The sequence below is a fragment of the Lineus longissimus genome, chromosome 12 (genome assembly GCF_910592395.1).
Source record: "Lineus longissimus chromosome 12, tnLinLong1.2, whole genome shotgun sequence".
Lineage (NCBI taxonomy): Eukaryota > Metazoa > Nemertea > Pilidiophora > Heteronemertea > Lineidae > Lineus > Lineus longissimus.
Window position 1 is genome coordinate 2245966 of NC_088319.1, and position 15019 is coordinate 2260984.

Consider the following 15019-nt stretch of genomic DNA (forward strand, 5'->3'; position numbering starts at 1 on the left):
CCGTCCGTTTCCGCTAACAAAGTCGGCTGTCCTAGAGAGTTCTGCCACAGAGCCCCAGAGCCCCAGAGCTCTAGGGTCAGGGTGGTGTCCTTCGGCCAGTATTCCTCTCTACTCTTCATCAGGGAACCGGTCTGAGGCCACAGAGCCTCAGAGCTGGTGTCCTTTGGCCAGTATTCCTCTCTATTCTTCATTAGGGTGCAGGTCTGAAGCTACAGAGCCCAGACCTTTGTGGTCAGGCTGGTGTACTTTGGCCAGTATTCCTCTCTATTCTTCATTAGGGGGAAGGTCTGAAGCCACAGAGCCCCAGACCTTTGTGGTCAGGCTGGTGTACTTTGGCCAGTATTCCTCTCTATTCTTCATTAGGGGGAAGGTTTGAAGCCACAGAGCCCCAGGGCTGTGTGGTCAGGGTGGTGTCCTTTGGCCAGTATTCCTCTCTATTCTTCATGAGGGAGCAGGTCTGAAGAACATGAGCTGGATTCTGGCCTCCAGCTCCACATTTACATCGAGCAGATTCTCGTAAGCCTATTCTGTACGAAGTTGTTTTCTGAGTCGGCAGCGCCCTGCCCGTAGACGGCAGATCGTCACCTGTTGCTTCGTGTCTAGCTTGGTGATGTTGTCAGTCTGGGGGTTGTTACCATTGATTTCCTCTCTCCATATCCTTGGTCAGCTTGTTATCTAGCAGAGCCGTTGATCCTTCTTAGGATGCGGTCAATATAAAAGTACTGTAGCTGATCGAGACATTTGCCACCCCGAACCATTATTCGCCATCAAGAAGGTCAACAGATACGAGAAACATGGCCAGATGCGACGACAATGCAGGTTCATTAAACAATTCAATCAAGATAGTCAAATAACCGATACCACATCTTTACACAGCTATCATTTTACACTGACAACAGTGTTCATGCATTGATCTGTTTATTATCAATGTTCCATCCATCAGCCAATCCATGGATAGGTGATGAAGAATTGCCGTCACAGATCAATGTATGGAACTAATAGTCGTATCTACCATGGACCTATCATTGATCCATTGATGGAACGTTATAATGTTTTTGACGAGCTGGACCATTAAATAATTTAAGTTAAAATTGGTGAACTTCTTATTTTCCAGAATTTACTCTCATTGGTTAGCCCATTGCTGCATACGCTATTTTTATAGGACCCACCTTTATTGGGCCTTTGATGGAACTCTCATCAATGGAACGTCCATGGGCCATCAGTGAATCTACCATGAGTCATCATAGAATCTATAATGTGATCCATGTGTAAAATGTGGTTTATGATAATCATCATACATCCATTCATGGGCCAATCAAAGATTCAAGCATGGACATTTTTCCTGTGAAGAGTTTAGTTGACGATACCAGGCCACCCCAGTGGACCATCATCAGTGTAAATTTTAAGATACTTCTGCTAGCTTTCAAAGCCATGCGAGGACAGGCCCCCAAGTACCTGTCTGACTTTTTAGAGATCCGTCAGTCACGGCGAGTACTTCGGTCAGCAGATACCATCTCGCTAGTGCTCCCGCGCACAAGGACTAGATTTGGCGAGCGTACATTCCAGTGTGCCGCAGCAGCACTCTGGAATGACCTCCCTAGTAATATTAGAAATGCGGACTCCATCACAACTTTTAAGACACTCCTCAAGACCCACCCTTTTCAACAACATTACGAACATTAGAATTGTTTATTGTTGTCAAAGACTATACTTCTTATAGAGACTCTGTTTTTGTTAAGCGCCTTTGAACGGCCCAATATAGGACTGATAAGGGCGCTATATAAATGGGATACATAGATAGATAGATCATCTACCGCCAATTTCAACAGAGGCCATGACAAGATTTGGGGACAAAGCTGCTTCAACAAACATTCCACCGAGAAAGTCTAAAGCCGATACCACAACATGATAGAATAGAAATCAATATTCGGTTTGCTAATGAGTCCTAAACCACCCCGGCCTTTCACCAAAAAGGTCAATAGACACCACGGTCGGATCCGATGACAATGCTGGTTAAACATACGAATCGATAAAACATCCAATAACCGATACCTCATCGTTATGATACGCCATCAATTGTGGTAGCTAACGAGACCTTAGTCACCCCGGAGCTTCACCGGTCACCGCGGAGGACAACACATTCCATGACAAGACCTGATGACAATGCGGATACAACTAACAAATGAATAAAAAATTATATGACAAAGTCAGGCGGGGACGATCTTTTATTGACAAGTGGCCCATAAGATCCACTGGTAAATAACATGAGGTGACATTTTAGTCACGGTCTCATTTAAAAATATAAATCAATAAAAAATAGCTCGTCGCCAATCACACGCAAGATTTCGTTCGTCCTCGCCTGTCCTTAGCATTGGACAGCGGCCAAGATAACCTTCAAGGCCCATTGCGTATAAAACCATAAATGCGAGGACGACTTGTTGATACCGCGGGGCATGATGAGAAAGGACACATGATCAATCGGTGGAACCGGACACGGCCAGAGCAATATCATCCAATATCCCATTCAGTTATGAAATTGCCAGCAAACTTTGATGAACGACCTTGTTACCTCAAGTGTGTTGTCACAACGCTCAAGGCTAATATCTGATTGGTTTCTCGGACAAGGTTAATAAAACCCAAGGGAACTGGTATTGAAAGTCAAGAAAGAGACTAACATCACTGGAGAGACTAGATGAGCGCTGTATGCAAGTAAACCCCAAAATAGTACAGAATCCCCAAAAAACATTGTTGTTACATTCTTTAGAATTTCACTTTACATATACGACTGTACAGTCTTTTAAAGATTCCCGTGAATCCACTTCTTGTTTCTCATTGTTTTCTCTTCATTATGTTGTTATTCATTCAATCATGTATATTAATATTATTATTATTACTATTATTATCAATAATCATTATCTTTTTTTATCTTGAAGAAAACTACTGAAACCGAAATAATTGGTTTCTACAGAAAGGTTGCTGGTTTATGCGGGGGGGGGGGGATGAATGTAAAGTAGTTTGAGGCAGTACTTCTACAGTTAAAGCTAAAAGAGCTTATTTTTCAATTCACCGCAATTTGAAACAGAAAATTGAGATGAAACACTTACATGTATTGGCTGGAGCTCGATATGCATCACAGACAGCTTTTCTGTCGTTATGATCTGGTATCTACGCTCCAAATTATGACGAAAAGACCACAATGAATTGAGTGGAATCCGCTGAAAATCTCGGGAAAAACTACTAAAGTGTATGTCGTTGTCGACTCAACCATCCATGTCTGACGTGCTGCTCATGATGACAGCCAATGTGCAGATGTATACTAATGGTATCAATAACTGATTTGGCTATTTCGTAAACAAATAGCTCAGATATTAGTGGCTACTTTGAGGCTCCATGAACATCATAACATTGGACTACGCAACTGTATGCAGGTATCTTGTCTGGGCTCCAGACCTGACTCCCGTTATCGCAGGCCACTGAGAAATCGACATTTAAAGAGTGATGCAGATACATGTAATTCCAATAATTCTGCAGTGTAGAATCATGTAGTTTAGAATATTGCGTAATCTTAGGACAAATACATTGCTCCATTCGACCGCTCCAAGTCGAGAATCAGATCAGAACGAAGTTCGTTGTCAGGGGTTATATGACGTAGGGAGTCATGTGTACCAAATTTCAAGTTCATAGCTTCAGCGGTTAAGAAACGTGCCATGGTTACACTCAAACGGCCTATTACCGCCATTTGACCTCTGTGACCTTGAAAACTAGGTCAAATCAAAACCCCGTGCGATATGTGATGTGTCCTTGCTAGTAGAACCTACCATAAAGATTTTATCGAAAACGAGTCACTCATAAGAGAGATATCACGCTTTTTAGGTTTCCACTTCTGGCCCCCTGGTGGCCAAGTAAAGAATTAGATCGGACCGCAATTCATTGTCAGAGGTCACCTGATCTGGAGGGTCCTGTGTACAAAGCTTTAAGTTCATAGCTTTTGCAGTTAAAAAACGTGCCACTGTTTTTTGAAACAGGATACAGACAACGACGACGGTGGTCGGACGACGACGGACGACGACGGACGATGGACACAGCGGTGTTGTACAGACTCCTCTACGGTGAGCCAAAAATGCTCGCCGTTATTCCACCGAGCTATTTATAGAGAGCTGTTGTTACGTCACCCGATACTAAACCCCCGATATCGAGGCCGGCGCTCCAGGATTGCAGGTATCATATATCCAATAACACGTATTGTATTGCGTTTCCTTGACTAGTTTATTCGGTACCTCACATGATGAGAGGTAATTTTTTTTCCAGCTAAATATATGTTATAAAATGCAGCGATGAAAATCAGTTGTCTAACCTAATTCCATATCTTTTGACTGTTATTACTCCAGGCTGCATCAACTAACATCAGTTGAACTAATAATAAACAATGGTATCTTGCTTACTGATGGGAAGCTGCAAAATCTCGAATAATATACCTATAAAGGGGGACTATAGGCAGGAGAAAGTCGATCCACAATACACTCTTAGAAAAAGGTGTTTGTGCTTCTCAAAAACCATTGATGGTCATTCGGCCAACACATATGATATACGGACCCAGTAAAGGGACGTTTTTTCACAATTTCTAAAACCAAAATCTTTTACCAAAAAAACCTAATGGGCTGCATATTTGTGTAGGCCGAACAACCTTGAATGCTTTTTCAAATGCTCAAAAACCTTTATTTCTAAAAGTGTCGGGGTCAAATCATAGTCCATTTAAACTCTTCACGCTCGTACGAAAGATGTACTTGCAACTATCAATTTGTAGCTTGTACCCCCTTCTCCAGGGTTCGATACCTTCTCACTTTGGTGTCAATACTGTGATAAGGGTTAAGCATACACATTAGTTCACCACAGTCATCAGTCATCAGTCATCAGTCATCAGTCATCAGTCATCAGTCATCAGTCATCAGTCATCAGTCATCAGTCATCAGTCATCAGTCATCAGTCATCAGTCATCAGTCATCAGTCATCAGTCATCAGTCATCAGTCATCAGTCATCCGTCATCCGTCATCCGTCATCAGTCATCAGTCAGTCATCAGTCATCAGTCATCACCATATTCCGGGGGTGGGGTGGGGTGGGGTGTGCTGATTCAAGCTACGAATCGATCGTTGAATTGATGCAGAATCAAACACAACCCAGTCCACTATAACTGTGTATACTAGTCGCCCGAAGACCACTTTTAACCCAATAACATGCTTGAAAATAGTCTCCTTTTAAGATTCAACCAAGACCTTAGATGTAATTTTTACAGCTGAATGTGATATCATAACCTACAGAATCCTTTTCCTTAAAACCTTATGAAATGAAGAGCATTCCACATGAGCTCGGGTTAATAGTTTATCATAACTGATATCGGAGTCTTTCACTGACACCATCGATCAGGAAAATTCTTGTCAACAGTAATTCCGATAAAATTACAAACATACCTAGCGCCATCAATCTAAAGCCATGCCTTTCATTCATGCCGCTTTAAAGCTTTCAGCATGATGACTGAGCTGAGCTATTAGACCTTACTAAGCCGCAACGGAGCCACTATCTGATAATGTATATGTAGCAAAATCTTTCCACGATCTTATTTTTAAGGAGAGCCTATCCTGTATTCTGGCGGTCATTACTATTTTTTGTGATTTAAACCTATTTCCCCCACCTATAAACGTGTTTTCTGTTGCTCTCACCATATCTACAGCCTCGTCGATTTGACGGAACGGAACGGAATATGATGAAACATGATGAAATCCATTCTCCAAGCGTCGTCAATGGTAGCTGCCAAGTCTCACACGATCTACTATGTGAGAATTTCAACGGGTGTTTGTAATATTCGACATTACTGACCGAAGACCTGTAGATTGAATGAAACCACGCCTAAAAGAGTAGGACTGGTGGGAGACAATGGCATATTTTTTGTGGAGGGAGAGGGCGCCTGAGATATACATCTGTAAGTTGGCATAAAGTTTTAGTTTATAAAATTCTTGTTCACATGATAAATGTATGCCGGAACTGCCCTCTAAACAGAAACTATATAGGCCTAGATCTTAATTGTCGGTCCGGCATTTTCTCCTCAGTCACTAATCCTGAAAATGGAAAGCTATGGCGATGATTAAGCAGGATGTTATCGCATTTCAGTATCTACGTTCATTCCGTCAATTCGATGAGGCCCACAAGTCTTGTTTTTGATTAACAGTAAAACCTATGGAACGACTTACGAAAATTCACTACCAGTTCTACAAAAAAGTCTCCAGCCTCATTCTGATTAACGATATAAGATGTTATACCATTGGAGCAAAAAATGACAGTGAATTCTTCAGACAGGCCAAAACAACTAACCAATTTGGAAAAAAATAAATTAACGGGATGAGCTGTTTTGGGGCAGTATCGAAATTAGGTGAGGCCGTTGACGAGAACATTGATATCAACTTTCAGTGGCCTAAACACACTGCCTTCTCTCTCGGGCCCGGAACTCAGTGAAACCACGACAGAGCTATACCTTCCATTATTAAAGGCCATATATCAAGTTTTTTTGCCATTTTCTGCTGTAAGACGATTTCAAAAGTGTACCTAACACTTTATACAATACAGAAAACCAAATGCAATTAGCTCCATCCATTTTGAAGATATTGCCAATTATGTCTTTGACAACTTGATTACCTAATCAGGCTAGCAACTGGCTTGTTAGAGCCAGGCGGCGGGTTCAGCAAAAGTTGTGATGTAGATCAGGTTATCTGTACATGTCATGCAATCATAAAAGCAGAAGGGCCTTAATTAATTATGCACACCTGGAAGTAATGTGTTTCATTCACTATGGTGTATTGTGTGGCTCCGAATCGTGTCAAGGATAGCACAAAGAACAATTGAATGACGGATGGGACCCATTTTCATGAATTTCCAAAGCCAGTTGAACGAGAGAGGAGGAAGCTGTGGATTCGGAAGTGCAAACGTTGGAAGCCTGGGCCTTCGGCCAAACTTTGCAGTGATCACTTTATCGATACGGATTATCACATGAAGCCGGATATCTGCATCCAACTGAATATTAAATGCCACTTGTTAAAAACAGCTGTTCCAACCATGTCAATTGCATTTAATGCCCGAGGCTGCTGAGGTCGGTTGTTATACATAATGTGTAGGCCCTATTGGGGCCTGTGATACCGCATAGTGTCTTCTTGTGTTCCAGCCATAGCAAGGTGACAGCGACACAGGTCAGTGTCAGTGACAGCCACTGTCAATGACAGATTATTCATCTGACATCTAGGCCTATCTTACGTTGCACGGCATTATATCGTCACGTCAAGATGATTGTGCATAATACCGTCACTTTTCAATAGTAGTTCAGCGTCATGACATAACTGGCGATACAACACTGACGAGGCGAAACAATATTGTGCAACATTAGTCTGTTCAAAAATCATACATGTTATGCATCTGCAACCGTCTATCAATGTCTTCTTTGCTATATCGGCAGGTCTGCCATGCAAATTGATTAACCACAAATTCTAATCACTTTCGTCCGAATGATCACTCTCATTATGATCTAGTCATATTAATGGCTCGAACATGTACGGCTCAACGTTTAAATATCCTTCTGTATCGACCAAAACATCCTCAAATTCACTGCTCTCACTCTCTGAACTGTATGCGGAAGCCATCTTGCTTTGTTCTGACTGACCTGAACTACGTCATCAAAAAATCCCTAGCGGCCACATGTGGAACTAATCTAAAGTTGTGTGTGGTGGGAAATTCAAATAGTTTAAAATTGAAAATTGAAATAACTAAATAATGACTTTATTATTAGAACTTTTTTAATGTCTGGGATCTTGTTTTTTTAACCCTCAACATATTATATGAGTATCAAGCATGTTTTCAAACCTTGATATATGGCATTTAAGGACAATTTCCCTATCGTATTACTTACGATAGTAACAAGGCAAATAATAAAATCATCTCGCTTGTCTCCTTTGGGAATCAAACGTGTCACTTTATCTTCCAGATATAGCTTTCCCGGATGCAACAATTAAGATAATAACGCCGTTATTTGCCCGGAATTAATATGTACAATGATGCATTCTCCAAAGGCATTAATGTTCAAGCAAATTCACTCCGCCGGTATTAGCTCCCGTGTTGTAAAAGTCGCTGTATGCTGTACATTGCGGTAGCGCATTCTCACCACATGACGATTGTGACGAGGTCGCGCAAGTAGTAGAGTGAATCGGTCAAATAGTTCTCCTCAAAATAATCTTACAGTTCGATTTGTGCAATCTTTCCTCCATATAATCGTCATTATTAAGTTTGATAAGTTGATAAAGAATGTTTGTAGCCGATGTTATCGTTTGCATCACAGTTTTTGAAAAAGCCTTTTGAATCGAGGTCAAGAGAAATCTTTCGGGTGAGCAGACGTCCTTAAAATGTTTGTAATAATGAAATTGACAAGTCGAGGCCATCGGAGCAATGGCGGCCGATTCAAGCAGGGAAGAAACGACATCATACATAATGACTTCGAAATTAAGGATGAAATTTCCAGGGTACCCTACCTCGAATCGAGCTCGAGAGGGGATTGCCCTGGGGAAATGCTGTGCAGACTATCCAGGGTGGATTGCTTTGCCCATTGTGAAGTAGGGCCAAGGGATACAACCTTTCACAGATAGGCCTATGGCTGTAGGTTGTTCACTCACAAATGAGACATCCGTGACATGAACCATGCAAATGAATAGTATTGTCTTGGAATAAAATATGCTGTCTCGGCGCACGACGCTGAAAAGTCCATTAGAGCAAAACGTTTTCTTGGCTTAATTGACTAAATGAGTGCAATCATTATTCAGACTGCTATGCCTTGGCTGACAATAGGAAGAGCATTAGCCGTAATGCCATTGCTATGGTGATAAACAACATAATAGCTATGTCAGGCCGAGGGGAAATATTTTGTTGTCTTCCCCTTTCTCTCATGAAAAACACTGCTGCCCTGAATCGGAGGTCAATGTTCGGTACTCCTGCCCTGCACACAAACCCCTGAGACATCTCCTCTCCCTGACTGAAGCGGTAGCCATCCCTGCAATTTGTAACGAGCGAATTCTATACATTTTCTGGGTATTCGAAAAAGCTGGATCGCTCGACTGCTGGATTGACTGGATTGTGACTCATGGATCACCACCGCCTGGATTGTAGCTGGCACTGCATGATGTACTGTAGTGTAGCCTACCGGTAGGCATACTGCGCAATGCAATACTTAGCCTCACAACTATCTAATCAAATGCCCCGAATCAAGTACATAATCATTCACCCATTGCCTTTGGAAGTTCTTCAGCTACAATACAAACCTTCTGTCAGCTTTGTAGTTCAAGTAGAACCGCCGGGAATAGCCCGGCGATTTCTCTGGCGAAGAGACTGAGGAATCCATGCGGTACATGATGGGGGGGGGGGGACGTTTGGGATTTGGGATTGTGGTAATCCATCCAGGCGGTGGTGATCCATGTGTCACAATCCAGTGAATCCAGCCGTCCAGTCATCCAGCTTTTTCGAATGCCCAATGTCTATACAATGTTACAATGTACCGGTACATGTTGTATACACTTTGAAAAGCTCTTGGTCGTATATCCAGATAATGGTTTTATAAGATTCTAAGATCTTATCGAGTTTCTCGTACATAGACATGTACAGTTAAAACTTTAACTAAGCATCTTACAAGAACTTGAAAAGCTCGTCTCGGCCTAATGAACACGTCGACTAGGGCCCGCAATTGGGCTCCATTCCGAAACCCGCTTATGACGTGATGATGCATCATATCTTTGATACCCACTGAGGCACGGGAAGGGTAACAGGCAGCTTTCGCAAACCCTACGAACGACGAAGTACGAAAGACGAAGGTCTGTCGTGTCATCAAGCGATGTGCTATCTCATTTACACGACTATCGTAAATCATCATCTGTAATAATTGGTTCGAGGAATCGGGGAAACTTTCGAAAAAAGTCGTCAATAAAGTGCATTTACATACTTCGTATTCGTTGTTCGTAGCTCTTCGTAAGGGTTGTGAAATCAGCCTATTCTATTGCTCGTACGATGGTCAACTTCTTGAACTGGCATGACCGATGTTATCACAAACTTCAGCTATTTAAAAAAAGTCCAAATTCAAAACCATACGAAACATGTTTAATTGAAATTTTTGTTAGTCGTGCACTACAAGTCTTCTGTTAAACTTTTAAACGGATTAAAATCTTCTGCTTTCATCCCTAGAACATGAAAATGACATTAGTTAAAGTACTTCAAATACTCACTGAAAGGGATTTCTAGTATAGTCATTTGCATAAGTTTAAGACCACATAATAGATTATAATACAGACGAAAAAAACTTAACATTGGTTTGTTCGCAGGGGTCGTAGAATTAGCCATGGTTCCATACTGTCGTGTGAAAAACTTATGTAAGTTAGATAGCTTGATATTTTGAGGTCTTTTCTTCTTCTAATACAAGTATGTTCAAAAACAGCTTTTAATATTTTCTAATCATATCGATGTTTGTTAATATACTACAGTTGCATTGACATTTGGCTATTGGAATGGGTGCATTAAGGGATATCAATTTTTTATAAGCGGTGATAATCTTATGCAAAAGACTGTAGGAAGCTTCTAAACTGACAGTATAAAAGAACACTTGTTGATCAAAGGAGTTTTAATCGCCGCGTAGGCTGAGCCCGGAGCCTCATGCGTAGTTCATATGCTAGACATGCTAGACAAGACGAGATGATCGTTAAGCTAAACTGGAGGACTACCAAGGAACATGAATCCCGACAGCATTTAGTGATAATTGGGTTCAAGGGCAGTAAAGTACTAGGAGCTTTTTGGTCGGGGGGGGGGGGGGGGGGAAAAGACTCTCAAGTTGGGGCAACGGATACTTTTTGAAATTTTTCGGCCACAATTATGGTCAGGAACAATTTTTTGTGACCTCTGGGAGGCATTTACCTCTTCCTCCCCCGCTAGCTACGCCCATGAATACATCCGCACCATTACCTGTGGCCATAGATGCCCCTATAGTTTGAGGGGAAATATATATTCGCACCACGACTTCCACAAAACACTGGAAGAAATCAGTGATGTGAATGTTGCAAATCATGATTTAGTCAGGAAGCTGAAGCCAGTAGAATGCCTAGGTAAGGTGTCCGCTAAACATGTTTGTTAATGCAAAACTGCTGCCCAAAACATAGTTGTCAAGAGAACGCACATATGAATCTGCCTGTTGACATCCCGATTTCTTCCGAAAACCTTGCGAAAATGCCCGTTTTCACGGTAACCACTCTCCAACCCCATTGGATCTCGTTTTTTCCCGCCATTGTCATTTTAAAACGAACAAATAAGGGCAGACCGGGATGGATTTCGGGTGAGGCTGGGACTAAAAATGCAAGTTGTTTATTGTTGCGACTGGAATGGATACCCCCCATCACCTCATACCAACCACGACCCCCTTTGATCTCGTTTTTCCCCGAATCCAACTCCGAACCTCTCTAACGTTAATACAACATGTCACGTCGATTCAATTGAATTGATATTAATTTTACATGATGTCATCAGAGGAGTTCGATCTAATTACTGATTTTTCAATATTTCTCCTTTATCGATGAACAAACCCATAACATTGTTTTGAACCGAAATATCGTTCTGGTCTATTTTCGTCATGTTGAGTCGATCAAAGAATCGGGAATGGAATAGGCAAAATTAAATATAGGAATTCATTAAATTTACATTAGTAAACACATGTAAACAAAGTCGCTTAAATGGATCAAACAGTGGTATAATTCGCTCACAAAATCTATTTTTAGCTTCTTGAAACAAATTTAGAATTGACATTGATTGGGAAGGTGATTGGTGACGTCACTTCCTGGCCTTCGGGGGGGCACAGTAAATAACGCCTTCTGGTGCAGTTCATTCAGAAACTGTATCGAATTTGATCCTTTGTAGTTATAATCTCTTTTTAGTTCTAGTAATTCTAGTTACATACCTAGGGTCAGAGAGTACCCCAGCGTAACTGTAATTGTTCGGTGAAATATCCGTCTTCCTTAGCGACCACCTTTGGTAAGGTAATAGCCACTAACTGACAGTCGTGATGACTTCATCCTGCTGCCATAAAGCTCCAGCAATCGGCTCCCGTTTGATTCTAATAACGACCAAGTCGCGAAACGATCATTTGAGGTACGTGCCAACAGCCATGGAGCCCAGAGTTACTCAGAGTTAATTGTCTGTCGGTCCCAAGTTTGGTTCAAATAATGATTAGAAGTTCTGAAGTACATAGTTACCACCATGATCTTGAACCATCAAGGGGTATATAATATTCACGTGTTGATCCACTCATTACCATAATAGTGTTAATGAGAACATCATAATTGTGTGGATTGTACCGCTCATGCATAACTAACCGTGGAGTACTTATGCAGTTGTTCAGGCAGGCAGCAGGGGTAACAGCGTATTATGAAATCACCATTCACCCCTTCCTTTAGCCAGATTAACTGTGAATACGACAACCAAAATCAGTTATGCATGAGCCGCGTACGAATAAAATAATTTTCTCTCTGATCGGACACCGTGATAAAGATTGTAAGAAGGAACCAAAGGCTTCGTGGTGAAATAGGCAGTGACGGCCTAATCTACTGCGCTGTTCTGACGTCGACTGATATTGCACCGCAACTCGAGATGAGCTCGAGGATGCGTTCCAACGCAGTTATCCTTTTTTTCAAATGAAAGTGGAGATGATCAGAATCTCGGATGAAATTAGAGGAATAAACATCCTCTTATTACGAACTGAAATAAAATCAAACACGAAGCGATGAAAGTTATAAAAACGTGGCATAAAGAAGCTTGAAGCGAGATGGGAAACGTGAAATATGATCTCGAGATGCTCTAGGGGACAAAAAAAACCTCCGTTGATATAGCATTCAAATTCTCCTTTTATAAACCGAAATTCATCAAACACGAAGCGATGGAATTATTTTAGATCTCTTTTCAACACGATGTCTAAGGCTGCGATTATATTGAGTTCACGTTTTAAAAAAAATCTAACTTGTCAGTGTTCACTTTTCATGTGTGACAAGAAGAATGAACGAGTCATTTCCAAAACGCGGGCTACGTACGATTCACGAGGTCACATGTCACCCTCACGTTGTGTTTTCAAGCATATTTACCCATGACAAGTGAATCATAAACAGTGACAACGTGAACCCAACGTTACTCCGGCCGAATAGACATCAGCAGGTTTTCCCGCTTTTTGAGCTTTGAAAAAACCTTCAATCGATTTTCGGAAAACCCAATTGAGGTTTTAAAGAATCTCATAAACTGTCAGAGGTGACAAACCTCTACGAGGTGAATATCTGTATTGGCCGAAAAATGTTCGAAAAATGTTCCAAAGCTCAGACACCTTTTATTTCTAAGGGTGTATTTCTCTGGCGCCCAACAGCAATGCAATGTGATGATTCACTGTCCAAACCCCAACGCCTATTTTGCCGACAGAAAGTAACCAAATTACTCGAGCTAACCCGATGTTTACCACGCAGACAGATCCAGACACTGCAATCTGGTCATGTCATGAGGGGGAGACACAACAGTCTGAGACGATGGCCAATTTATCACCATCGATTTTGCCCGGCAATTCGGTTTTACAAGTGGCGGCAGAGTGCATTTCGTGATAACTTCGATGAAAAGTGTACATGCATTGCAGACAAGATAGAATGACATTGCACATGTTGAGAGCAGCAGGCTTGATGAGCTTGGTATTGTCGTTTGACCTACTTGTCTACAGACCTGGCAAACCCACCTCGTCTGCAGACTAAATTGAGTCCAGCGCGTGACCTGTCTCGGCGGACCAGACTGCTAATTCAATCGGTTTAGTGACGGTTTCTATAAGTCACTTGGCTCTGTTTCGGATCGGATGAGCTTTTGTGAGATTGTTGGATTGACTTAGATTTTTCCCACCAAGATCAATTCAGGAGAGCTTCGGGGATAAAGGTAGAGTGATTGCATTTGATAACCTGCGAAGCTCCACCTTGTCAAGGTGAACTGAGGGCTTTACGCAATCCCCACATGAGAGGAATAGCTACATCTGCTCCGCAGCTGAAAAGCACGCTAGAAAACTGTGCTAGTCGATCACTAAGCAACCGTTATGACGTGACTTTGAGATGCGCAAAAATTTCAGAACCAATATTTTCTCGATTTTTATCGTGGCGGATGACGAAAATTCTTTTGATTATTCAAATCAGGGATCAACTGTTCGCGAATTCTATTTTCACCTATTGACGTTATTTGAAATATCCGCGAAAAATTCACCCGAGAAAAGTTAGCATTGTGCAGTAGTATCGCTGCAGCGAAATGGAGGTTCCCATTGACGAGACATGAGTTAGCAGCCAACTAGTATTTCTGGGCACATACTACAAACTGAAAAATATCTTAAAGTGAACTCCGCACGATCAACGTTTTAGCCGCCAACGAAAATGTTTCTTCGCATTTTCATGTTTAAAACTACAGCGAAGCAGTTCCGGATTCGGCCCGCCGAACATGCCGACAATAGGGTTCCGTTCAGAAACTCGCGTATGGAAATTCCGTATAAAGACTCGATGCATAAATTGCTTTAATACCGACTGAGGCGCGGGAAATCGAATGGGATTTATTGATCGTGCGAAGTCCACTTTAACTAAGCATCTCGTAAGAATCCAATTATTTCGACCTGGGTTGCGTATTCATGAGTGACACACGCAATTCGATTGTTATTGTGCACTGGCGGATTTAATTCAACAAAAAAATTCCTGTGAAAAAAATCAACGGCCAAGAGTTGTTGAGCGACTGGTCTGTCTCGTGCAGACTCATCCATTACATTTGTGAGTCTGCCTCAGGGTTGGCCGATAGTGGTTACACACTAGCCACCTATCGGGGGCTTATAGCCTACGGAGGGGCAACGTCTATAACTGAGGTTGGCCGTCAATTTTCAAACATTGACTATTTTATTGAATTAAGTCTGC

At 41.8% G+C, this 15019-nt stretch overlaps 1 protein-coding gene across 1 annotated transcript in view; it reads right to left on the reverse strand.

Moving 5' to 3' along the window:
• Positions 1 to 15019, reverse strand: part of LOC135496628 (potassium voltage-gated channel protein Shaw-like) — a 54266-nt gene that overhangs the window by 20687 nt on the left and 18560 nt on the right. The window lies entirely within an intron of this gene.